At 35.9% G+C, this 12,475-nt stretch overlaps 1 non-coding gene across 1 annotated transcript; it reads left to right on the forward strand.

The window, feature by feature from the left end:
• Positions 1-4,342: 4,342 nt before the first annotated feature.
• Positions 4,343-4,446, forward strand: LOC121038363 (U6 spliceosomal RNA). Its single transcript, XR_005794319.1, has one exon. It is a non-coding gene; the product is annotated as a U6 spliceosomal RNA (small nuclear RNA).
• The last annotated feature ends 8,029 nt before the right edge of the window (positions 4,447-12,475 follow it).

The following is a 12,475-nucleotide window of genomic DNA, read 5'->3' on the forward strand; positions in this document are numbered from 1 at the left end:
GAAAAGTGAAAAGACATCTATGGAGCACTTCTCAGATCTGCATAAGATGCTTTTACTACATGTACATATATACTATTGTGTTTGAAAATTTCTGTTACAGAGGAGATTTTCTGTTGAAGGAAACTTCAAGATAAGCCATGTGGTAGGAGTATCCTATATTAAAGAGGCCTGAGTGTGATCAAACTGTTCTACCAGAGGCAAGGTCAGGAGCTTGTGGATTTCCATAGGAAGGAATTCAGAAACTTAGATGTAGGAGGCCAAGTGATTAGAATCAGTCAATGGGGGACGCTTGTGGGATTCATGGTCTCGCCTTGCCCCATAACCTTCTAAGACTACAATAAAGTCTGTAAAGGTTTATAGCAGAGTTGGTGGCTAGGCTCAGGGTGATCCAGAGTAGACAAGAAGGAGCTAGCAAAGGCACAGGAGTCAGACCACCATGCCCCACTCACTGGGAATTAACAGACATCTTGCAAGGCTCGAGGGTTCGCCTATGATAAATAAATGTCAGGGTCTGCATCCTTCCCACATAAATCTATAGCACTTATTAGACTTTCTGGTTTATTCAATATTACTTTTACAACATATATGTAACGACTTTTTAAAAAATATCTTAAAGTAACGAATGAGAAACATAAATCATCTTAGGGTCAGAGTTGAGAGGAAGGAACCCTAAAGGCTGGCTTTCAGTCTGTTGAAATCCGTATACTCCAAATATGACTTTACGTGTTTTGTTTTAATTGTGGATAAATTCCAAAACATCAATATGTGTGTAAATATGTATTCTGAGGCCAAAATTTGCGTGAAACTTTGTTTTGGAATAATTTATTATGTGACATTTCTACTTGAGGTGGTTAAAAATTTAAGGATAAATATAAATACAAATTTCAACTATTACTGTTAAAAGTTTATTTTTGTAATGTTAGATTCACTATTATGAAGTTTTTTAACTAACACCATTTTGATCTTTTACTGTAATTCTCTTAAGAGTTTACTGTTAAATTCTCTTTGTTTATTTAAAAAAATTTTTTTAATGTTTATTTATTTTTGAGAGAGGAAGAGAGACAAAGTATGAGTAGGGAAGGGGCAGAGAGAGAGAGAGGGAGACACAGAACCCAAAGCAGGCTCCAGGCTCTGGGCTGAGAGCAGTGAGCCTGAGGCAGAGCTCGAACTCGCAGAGCTCGAACTCACAAACTGAGATCATGACCTGAGTCAAAGTCAGACACTTAACCAACTGAGCCACCCAGGCACCCCTACTGTTAAATTCTTAAATGCTTCCTTTCTGCATTTAGGGAATGATTGAGACCAATAGATGGGGTCAGGAGTGACGAGAAAGAAAATCAGCTTTCCTTATAAGTGTGGAATTCTTTCTACTTCTCCATTTAATATAAACATTGCCTTCCTAGCAAACACAAAATTACCGTGTTGTTAGGCAAAGAAAAGATTAATTCTGGTTTCTTCTTCTTTTTTTTTCCCCTCTATTTAGTATTTGGCAAAACATTGAAGAACTATACTACTGTTTATTCCTGAAAGGATGAATAATTTTAGCCTATAGTAATTGACCTAGTTGTTTTTGTTTTTGTTTTTGTCTTTGGTGTATAGATTAGGGTGTGTAGATTTGTGAATGTCTCTTAGAATAGTATTTCCAATCTTTACGTACAAACCCATCGGTGAGTCATAAAAGTAATTTAGTAAGTTATGAAACATGTTTAAATGTTTTAAAAATGAAATGATAGAAAATATCAAGAGTTCGTCACACAGTATTGTTCTGGGAAACACATTTTTCAGGTGTGTGTGTGTGTGTGTATGTGTGTGTGTGAGAGAGAGAGAGAGAGAGAGTACTGGGTTGTAGGATAAAAAGGATTTTTGACTATGGTTTGGAACAGCAACAATATTTCTAAATAGTTCATATGAGTATTTTTAGAGGCTCACCTAGAAGTTTCTGATAGCTGAGATAATTGAGCTCACTTCCTATGAAGAAATAGGTAGTGAATTATTGTTGAACTCAGCACTCAGACTCACAAATTTCATTACAGTGGTGTTGAATAAGAATATTAGGTTCACAGATGGCTCTCTTACATCTTTGTCTGAAGTCATTGTCCACTTTTTAATTTGTTGCTTAAACATTTCTTTTTTTTTTTTTTTTAATTTTTTTTTTTTCAACGTTCATTTATTTTTGGGACAGAGAGACAGAGCATGAACGGGGGAGGGGCAGAGAGAGAGGGAGACACAGAATCGGAAACAGGCTCCAGGCTCCGAGCCATCAGCCCAGAGCCCGACGCGGGGCTCGAACTCACGGACCGCGAGATCGTGACCTGGCTGAAGTCAGACGCTCAACCGACTGCGCCACCCAGGCGCCCCTACTTAAACATTTCTTAAAACAGTACATCAGTATATTTTCAGGACATTTAAAAAAATTAAAATATCATTGAACTTCTTCGGTTCACGTTTGACAAAATACAAATATTCCATCATTTTTTCCCTTATTTTTAAAATTTCCTTTGCCTGGAATTCTCTGCTTCCAGTTGGTCATACAGTCAAGTACTTTGCATAATTCAGAGATCATTTCCAAGATCACCCCCATAGAAGGGTTTCCTGAACCACCTAATCTAAAATCTGTCCCCTCAGTGTGTCACAAAAATATTGTTTTCTTTTTAGTGCCACTTATCACTTCTCTAAATTGTCTTGTTTAATAAAATATTGGTTTTGTTCTTTATTCTTCTGTCCGTTCACTCTGAAATCCACCTACCCATCTCTCCAGAATGTAAGCACCACGAAAGCAAGGTCCTTGCCTGTCTGTCCACCGCATACCTTAGAAAAGTGTTTGTCACAGTCGTTCCTCAACGCTTGTTGAGTAGATGACTGATTTAATTTCAGAAATAATGACAAAAATTTGCTTATTACTTTACAAAAACTTTGTAAATGTGGAAATGAAGATAGCTACAATGATATAACATTTATAATGACATCTTTTTGACCTGGCTTTGCCCTCACTAGGCCTTATCTATTTATTTTATATTTACTCTGAGTAGGAATGTTCCGATTCCAAACCTTGAATGGCTTAGGAAATAATCAAGGGTGGGAAAAAGAGCTTCTTACCAACCCTGACTGGCAATGACATTTAAAACTGGAGTCAACAATAACTATCATGAAGGCAATTGAAGTACTTGGAGTTTGTAAGTCAGGTGGATGCTTTGGTGTATTACTGTCTGTCCATCTCCTGTTTTACGGGTCAATACAAGCCCTCAGTGCATTAAAACCTATTAATATACTACTGAGAGATATTTTTTCAGTAAGAAAATTAATAGAAGCAGACAATTACTATCTCTATTGTACGCTGGCGAAACAGTATATCTGCTTAAATGCACTTATTTGAATGGAAAATAGGTAAAAATGAAGTATGCTAAAAAGATATAGGATAAAGCCCTTAAGAAGAAGCTGGCCCTATGTTAAAGGTTAAACACTTCAGAAATAACATTATTTGGGGGGAAATTTTGAGTCATTATTTGGGGATATTTGAACTGAGTCTTAAGAAATTCAGATATTGATGGGAGTGAGGAGATCGGGGGCAGGGAAAATGAGTGATGCGCATTGAAGAAGGCACTTGTTGCTATGAGCGCTGGGTGTTGTATGTAAGTGATGAATCACGGGAACCTACTCCCAATGTCAAGAGCACACTGTATACACTGTGTGTTAGCTAACTTGGCAATAAATTACCTTAAAAATTCAGAAATATGTAACATTTAATAAGCTGGGTACATTTTAATAAGCTGGATGCATTTAATAATAGTGATAGTGATATACATTGGCTATGATGTAGCTTTCTTACTTAGGATATTATTGTGATTATGGAGCCACTAGTTTAAATAGACTGTAGTTATTTGGCAGAAAGATCCTATAATAAATACATTACATCCATATTAATACCAAGGAGCAATTAGTAACTTTCAAGTTGAGATTCAGTTTATTTATATACATCAGATTCTCATTAAGTGCTACCCCTGTTTGTTATGTTTTAACAGATGTATGAGACACCAAAGAGGAAATATGTCAAATCAAATTGTTTATTATTTGATCTTAAAAGATGATCAAGAGGAGCAAATGTCCAATGTTTAAATTCTAGGACCTAAAATAAATATTTCAGAAGACTCTCATCTTTTGTTGATTGCTGAAATACACAACAGAATCTCACTTCCTCACTACTTAATTTGCTGTTAAGAAATAATTCCTTGAAAAGAATTGCCTTGTCTGACAAAAATAGAAGATGGAAGGTCTACCGAAATAAGCATTATGTGTGCGTGCATATAGATATTGATATAGATAGATACAGATACAGATATAGATTGCCCACTTTGGCTGCACACATAATAAAACTGAAATGATACAGAGAAGATTAGCATGGCCCCCCATAAGGATGACACATAAATTTGTGAACTGTTCCATATTTTTGCTATAAATGAAAGTTAAGATAGTAATCCTAAGTTTTTATCACAAGAAAAATATTTTTTGTAACTGTATGAGATAATTATGTTAAGTAAACTTGTAATTACTTCATGATATATGTAAATCAAATCATTATGCTGTGTCTCTTAAATGAATGCAGTGCTATATGTCAATTATATCTCAGTGAAACTGGAAAGACTGATTATGCCACAAAGGCACAAACTGAAAGGTAAAAAAAAAAATAATCATAGCAACAAAATAACGTTAGTCTATTTACTGAATACTGCGTTAGTGCAGGTTCTGACCCAGGTATTTTTTCACAAAAATTCTAGGAAGTAGTTAATACCAGTTATATTTCTTCCCAATTTATAAACGTAGAAACTGAGAATTTTTTCTTACTTAAACTCCATAAACACTTATACTAGAAGTGCTTAAATACCAGTGAAAGAACTTGGTTTCCAAACTATGACTGGTGAATACAATGTTTCAGGGGGATAATATGCTCCTTCTATTACTGCCACAAAATATTACTTTGGTTAAAAAGAGAATGATTGATTGACTGATTGACTAGTTATGACAACCCTATTTACCCTCACTTTCAAGTCTATTAAGAATTGTCCAGCTGCTACAGGTTTGAAAATGTTTGTAAGTGAGAAAGAATGCCCTTGATAAATGCAGTGTTTTACTCTGTCAAAATGTAACAAAACTTTAAAAAGTGACTATTACTAAAGCACAATTAAACATTTTTTAAGGGCATGGATTTTGGGTTTTTAAATCCATGATATACATTTCGAGTTCTGGCAAATAGCAGAGAATTAGGTCTTCAAAGGGATCCTGGAAGGATGTCTATGGTCAAATGCATTTTCCAAAAGATACTCAATAACTGTTGTTTCCTTATTCTCACAAGGATCACACACTACAAATCTATAGCTATTTGGCCATTGTCATATTACTCTTGACTTACACTCCATTCTTACCATAAACAAAATAGTGACTGGGGACAAGTAGAAGATTTCCAGTTCTTAATTGCATACCAAGAATTACAGAGAACCTTGGTAATGTAAGATTTGAGGTAGATTAGTTTGAAGCCAATGACTTCTTGGCTCTGTCTTTCTCTCAAAAATAAATAAAAACGTTAAAAGAAAAGAAAATGTTATTGAAAGTAGCAACATTTTCAAGCTAGCCCACAAAAGTATCCTCAAACCCAAAATACTTGGGCTCCCTTTGTACCTTTTGGGATATTTATATTGGAATTAAACTACACGGCCTTTGAGAGTTACCTAAACACTATTTATACAATCTGCTAATAGCAAATTATGTTCTTAAAAATAGATAATAATTCAATCTATCTAAAAATATTTTGTAGCTAAAACTAAAATTGATAAAATGAATAAAAAAGTATTGGGAAAGGACTAACATACATAATGTTTGTATAATTCTATATTTATAAACTTCTGTTTAGGCTATCTGAGGAAACTCTAATATATAACACAAATTAATGTATATGTATACATATATGTGTACATACACATGTATGTATACCCAAATCTGAAGGTAAAGCCCATAGTATATGCCAGACTTTCAAAGGAATCTCGTATCTAAGAAACATTAAAGATTGAGGGCATAGAACTCAATTTTAATAAGTTTGTTTTTTTCTTATAACTACTACAGTCTATTATACCAGTCTCTAAATATTAACAAATATTTGACAGTTCACAAAATCAAAATTTATGTATAGTAAAGTGGTTAACGGGAACATTCTGGAGTCTGCTAAGTTTTGAATCTCAGTTCTGCCACAGGTGACCACAGACAAATAATAATTTCTAATTGTCTCCTTTTAATTTTTGTAAATTGGGAAATTTATAGAGCTTCCCTTTTAGCTTTATTATGAGGAATAAGGAGAAAACTCGAGTAATACACTTAGACTATTGCTTAGTACAGAATAAATGTTCATAAATGAGTTCTTATTATAATACTTACCTTTGCTGAGTGGAAGCACTTATACAGTTAAAGATATATGTATTGTGTGCTTATTTATTTTGAAATCAACCTGGATTGTATATTTGTCCCAGATACCAAAACATATATAGAATTTATTATCTTTTATGTCACTCTTAAATGATAAAAACAGTACATGATTTAAGAATATATACATTTACACATACATAACAACCCAGTCTTTTTCTTCCATTGTAGGGAAAAACTCAGTTCATTCTTCCTCTTGTGTGTCTCCTGTACTATTCACACAGCACACTTCATTCTGGCACTTCTGGTCACCAAATGTGTAGGCTTTTTCCCCCATGACAAGCGATTCTCTGAGACATCAGCTGTGTGTCCTATAATTTAAGTCACTTTTAATACCAAACCTGGAGATGGTATCAGACCCCACAGGTTAAGGGCTCGGTCTCACAAGACTGTGCCCCCTCTTAATTTCAGATGTCAGTCACAAGGAGTAGGTCTTCAGGTTATTCACCACTTCTGTCTGATTTGGCTATAAATCAGAGGTTCTTGTGACCCTTTCTCAGTTTCAGTTGAATTGTTAGAGTGGCCCACAGAACTCAGGAAAATACTTACTTATGTTTACCAGTTTAGTAAAGGATATAATAAAGGACAGAGATGAAGAGACACCAAGGGTCTTGTGGAGTCTGGGTATGCCACTCTCTCGGTGAGGATGTATTGGCCAGCCAAGAAGCAGTCTGAACTCCTCTTATTGGGATTTTATGGAGGCTTCTTCACATGGGCATGATCAGTTTTTTGCTCCATTTCCAGCTTCTCTCCCCTCACTGGAGACTGGGGAGAGGGGCTGAAAATTCACAGCTTCCAATCATGCCTTGGTCTTTCTGGTGACCATTCCCCATTGAGGAGCCATGCAAGAACCCACACAGAGTTGTCTTAATAGAACAAAAGATGCTTACAGTGCTCTTCTCACTCAGGAAATTACAAAGGTTTTAGGAGCTCTGTGCCAGGAGCTGGAGGCAGAGACCAATAAATATAGTTTCTATGATGTCACAGTAATGAAACTATAACCAAGTGCACCGATATCAAAAGTTTGGTTACTCTGGGGTGCCTGGGTAGCTCAGTTAGCTAAGAATCCAGTTACGGCTCAGGTCATGATCTTGGGGTTCCTGAGTTCAAGCCCTATGTTGGCTCTGTGCTGACAGCTCGGAGCCTGGAGCCTGTTTCAGATTCTGTGCCTCCCTCTCTCTCTGTCCCTCCCCTGTACACGCTCTGCCTCTTTCTCTCTCTCTCAAAATAAATAAACATCAAAACTTTGGTTCCTTTGGGTAAAAAAGGTTGGACAATATATAGAGAAGAAAGGGAGAGAGAAGTGAGCAAATACAGTGAGATAGCTACATGGATGAATGATTGTATGTTATTTTCTATATGTTTGAACTATATTAATAAAATATAAAATATGTACAAAAGTGCTAGAAACTTTAATGAATCTGGGCAACACTGGTAACTTTTTATTCAGTTTTTACTGTTTCAGAACTACAAGGTATGATATTATTCCAGAAGACCGTTTTTTTTATTATCACCCTTATCCCTCTTAAATATATATTAAATATATTGCTCACAATATATAATGACTATATTGGATAACAGCAAAATAAGATAAATTCATTCTTTTAGTAAAATAAAACATTTTAACATTGATAAAATCCAAGTATGTGTTATCAGTAGATATATTTTTGCCTTAATAATTTTTCAGTCTGATATATAAGGATATATATTGCACTAAATCACTAATTATTTAGTTTAAATAGGTCTTTATAATGCCTTGGGATCTTTAATTGATTACAAGTGTTGCTTTTCTCCTTGGGTTTAAGTTACAGTTAGAATTTAAAAAGATCTGCAGATATATACATTTATATACAATACAGACAGTTAGTTACATAATGTTTGGTAATTCCTATGATAGGTAAGATATTTAGATAATTATTTAATACCTACTATATGCCAAGAGCTGGGATGGACTCTGAGAAGATGACATTATAAGTTAATTACCTTGAGGATGATTTGTAGTCAAATAACTACAAAATTGTGAATTGTAATTCTGTTAATATATCTGTGTAACAATGTTATAGAAGAAGGCAAGAAAAAGGTGTGAAAACTCACAGACTGTGATTTATGTGACTTTATTTCTCAAAAGTAAAGCTTTTACATTCCGTCTTGGACACCTCTCTTGCTATCACCTATGCAGGGGCCGGCTGGTGTGGGGGGAGGTGAAATGACTGCTATTTACACACAATAACTAATGAAACAGAGTCTCTTGGAATTGTGCCAACTGATGGCTCCTTGCAGGGGTGGTGATTTGTCTAAATGAAGATTGTTGTCTTGATTAATGAGATAACAAATACAGAAGTTTGTGAGATTAGATTCTCTGTTGGAAGGGCAAAATTTCATAGAATAAGCATGCTTTTGAAATAAAAAAAACACATTTTATTTTCTAGCTGACACTTTCACTCTTATTTGCTGTCAATAAAACAGAGCAAAATTGGTTATACGTGTGTCCTTTCATTCCTAATCCCAAGTTTCCTAGTGATACCCCTCTGCACACGCAGAAATATTCACACATCAGAGGATCTATGACTGAAAATGAAGGCCCCCATATGTTGCAATGTAATTAATAGGAGATTATGAGTAAAAGCTAAGCTCGTGACATATTCTATGGGAAAATCGTCTTCCTTAAATAACAAGATAATCAATATGCAAATATCTGGTTTCTTGTAAGATTCAGACTATATACTCTAGTATTTAATAATTTAAGTATAGGGGCGCCTGGGTGGCGCAGTCGGTTAAGCGTCCGACTTCAGCCAGGTCACGATCTCGCGGTCCGTGAGTTCGAGCCCCGCGTCGGGCTCTGGGCTGATGGCTCAGAGCCTGGAGCCTGTTTCCGATTCTGTGTCTCCCTCTCTCTCTGCCCCTCCCCCGTTCATGCTCTGTCTCTCTCTGTCCCAAAAATAAATCGTTGAAAAAAAAAATTAAAAAAAAATAAATAAAAATAATTTAAGTATAGATATAAACCATATATAAGAAGGAATTAATAATAGAAAGCAATAAATGATTAATGAAAAAATATAAGTGAGATAAATGAGTAGAGTGTGCATTACGCAGTACCTTTGCTACTCTTACATGGTAAAGTGTTTTGAATTGATTAATTAGTTTGGGATTGGAGTGAAAGAGGGAGCTGTAGCCAGGATTTGAAAGATTGTCACAATTTTGTTAAGTGGAGGAGACATGGGGGTTATTTTACTCATTCATTCAATAATTCATTCATTTAGTCAATTAGTATGTAAAAAAAATTTTGAGCATCGAAGATGGACATCTAAGTAGCAAAATGGGCTTGTCACTGGATTGACAGATGTAAAGCCATTAGAAATGATCTCTGACCACATGGAACCACAAAGTTCATGATAAGTATCATGAAATAAATGTGCTATAATATTAAAACAGATAACTTTTAATTTAGACTTCTGAGTCACACAGAAAGCTTGTTTGTGAAATAAATATTGAAGGCTAGAAAAATGAGTGGAGTGCAGGGACCAATATGTTCTCTGAAAATCAATTTTAGGAGCTCTTTCTGGGTTGCCTGACAGTGGTCTCCCTTCCAGTAGCCAAATTCAATGTCCCTCAGAAAAGCCCTGTTTTGGGGCACCTGGGTGGCTCAGTCGGTTAAGTGTCCTACTCTTGGTTTCAGCTCAGGTCATGATTTCATGGTTTGTGGGCTTGAGCCCCACCTTGGTCACTGTGCTGACAGTGCAGAGCCTGCTTGGGACTCACTCTCTCTCTCTCTCTCTCTCTCTCTCTCTCTCTCTCTGCCCCTCCCCTGCTTGCTCTCTCTCTCAAAGATAAATAAATAAACTTAAAAGAGAAAAAGAAAAGTAAAGCCCTGTTTGTGGGTATGGATGAACTTCTTCACTTCTCATAGAATGTCATACAGCTTGGTCACCCCAAAAACACAGGAGCAGAGGCAGGGGAGAGTTTGTCTTTCGAGTGAAGACTTCAGTCTTTTGGGCCCTTGAAATCACTGCTTTAGCTGGGCAGCGTTCTCACAGATAATTTTGCACCTTCAGACTCCTCTTTTCATTTGATGCAAATAGGCCTTCATGCCACAGTGAGAAGTAGATAGCACTCCGCAGTGCATCTTCCCCTCTCCTATGTTCTCAGCTACATCCTCATCAAAAAAAAAAAAAAAAAAAGTAAATCAATACATTTAAGAGAGAAAAAAAAATCTCATCCTATCTCTTTTTGAAGGTTCCATATAACTGCTCTTACAAATATTTCCTTCGAATAGGAAAACGCACTAAATAATCTTGTAAATCACATCAGAAGTTTACAATAATAATCTGATAAAGTCTATTAGAAGAAATCCCTAAGGCATTCAAGGTGATAAAAGCAGACCCAATATTTGATATATCATTCAGTAGGGAACTCAGACACTGAGTATGAGTATGAGAAACATTTCCAGATACCCTATGCCTTTTTCCAGTGAAGTGTGATACATTTTCTATGTAATCTAGACAGGAGTGATCTAACCTAAGAATTTTAATTATATTATTAGTATCAGCAACCACAAAATTACATTGTGTTCTCCGTTCTATCACATTTTTTTTTTGAAAGAGAGAAAATGTGCAATGGGCTAACCTTTACTTCCATGGATCCAAATACACAGTTATGGGCAGTGAAGATAGGTGCTGAAGGATGTCATCAGCATGGTATAAATCCGGAGATAGGGAGTTTTCCTTAATGTTATTTTAGTTACCTCCAAACACTGTTATTTATTTATTTATTTATTTATTTATTTTTTTAAATTTTTTTTTTCCAACGTTTATTTATTTTTGGGACAGAGAGAGACAGAGCATGAACGGGCGAGGGGCAGAGAGAGAGGGAGACACAGAATCGGAAACAGGCTCCAGGCTCTGAGCCATCAGCCCAGAGCCCGACGCGGGGCTCGAACTCACGGACCGTGAGATCGTGACCTGGCTGAAGTCGGACGCTTAACCGACTGCGCCACCCAGGCGCCCCCAAACACTGTTATTTAATTAAAGATGTCTCAAGATATATGCAGATAAACATTTGTGGAATGGAAATGTGTGCCCTGGGATTCTTTTAATTGTAGATTCTGTGCAGAGGTGTTTGTATTGATGAAATCTTGCTTTCATGCCTTTCTGTACAATGTTCTCAATTTCTTTAGATGGAAAGATTTCCATATCTGAAATATAAGGCATTGTACTCAATACAATCCAAAGAATGCTCTTGTCATAAAACATTACATGGCATCTCCTCCTCAGACATTTGAACTCTTCAGGGAGAAACAAGTGTCATAAAAATGGTGCCAGTCTCACAATAGTGGCAATCCAATATGGCTACCTAACTCCTAGCTTCAGATTGTTTTCTGTTTTGCTAACCCAAAGGCTTTTTCCAATGTCCATATTTAATAATGTGACTATTATACAAAAACATAAACTGAAAGTAAATACTAAAAATCAGGAGAATAGCAGATGAAAAATACATCTGGTGATGCTTCTGTGGTGTTAACAGCTGACATGTAATTAAGCTAACTCTAGCCTAAGCCTCATTATTATTATGCTTTAGTATCTGTGGACTTTTAATTACTTGGCATGATGTGTGCCAGTGTGCTATTCAAATACCTCTATTTTCAGTTTCATTGTTTTTTGTTACACTTCTACTGTCATCTTTTCTTTTAATAATTTAATTTAAAGGTAATGATGGAGAACTTCTAACCCTCATGTCTCTGAATATAAATTTTAATGAAAATATAAATTTCAACAGTTTTGATTCTGTTTTCTGTTGTTTGGAACTGACTAAAAGTCATGACTATTTAATAAAAGTGAAAAAAGAATCCAGCAAAGACCAAACTAGAGACACCTTCTAGTAGTTACATTGAAAATCTGTTGTTAAAAAAAACCTGTTTTTTTGGGGCGCCTGGGTGGCTCAGTCAGTTGAGCGTTTGACTTCAGCTCAGGTCATGATCTCACGGTCCGTGAGTTTGAGCCCCGCGTCGGGCTCT

This window comes from Herpailurus yagouaroundi, unplaced genomic scaffold (assembly GCF_014898765.1).
Source record: "Herpailurus yagouaroundi ecotype Mexico unplaced genomic scaffold, PumYag 165, whole genome shotgun sequence".
Taxonomy (NCBI): Eukaryota; Metazoa; Chordata; class Mammalia; order Carnivora; family Felidae; genus Herpailurus; species Herpailurus yagouaroundi.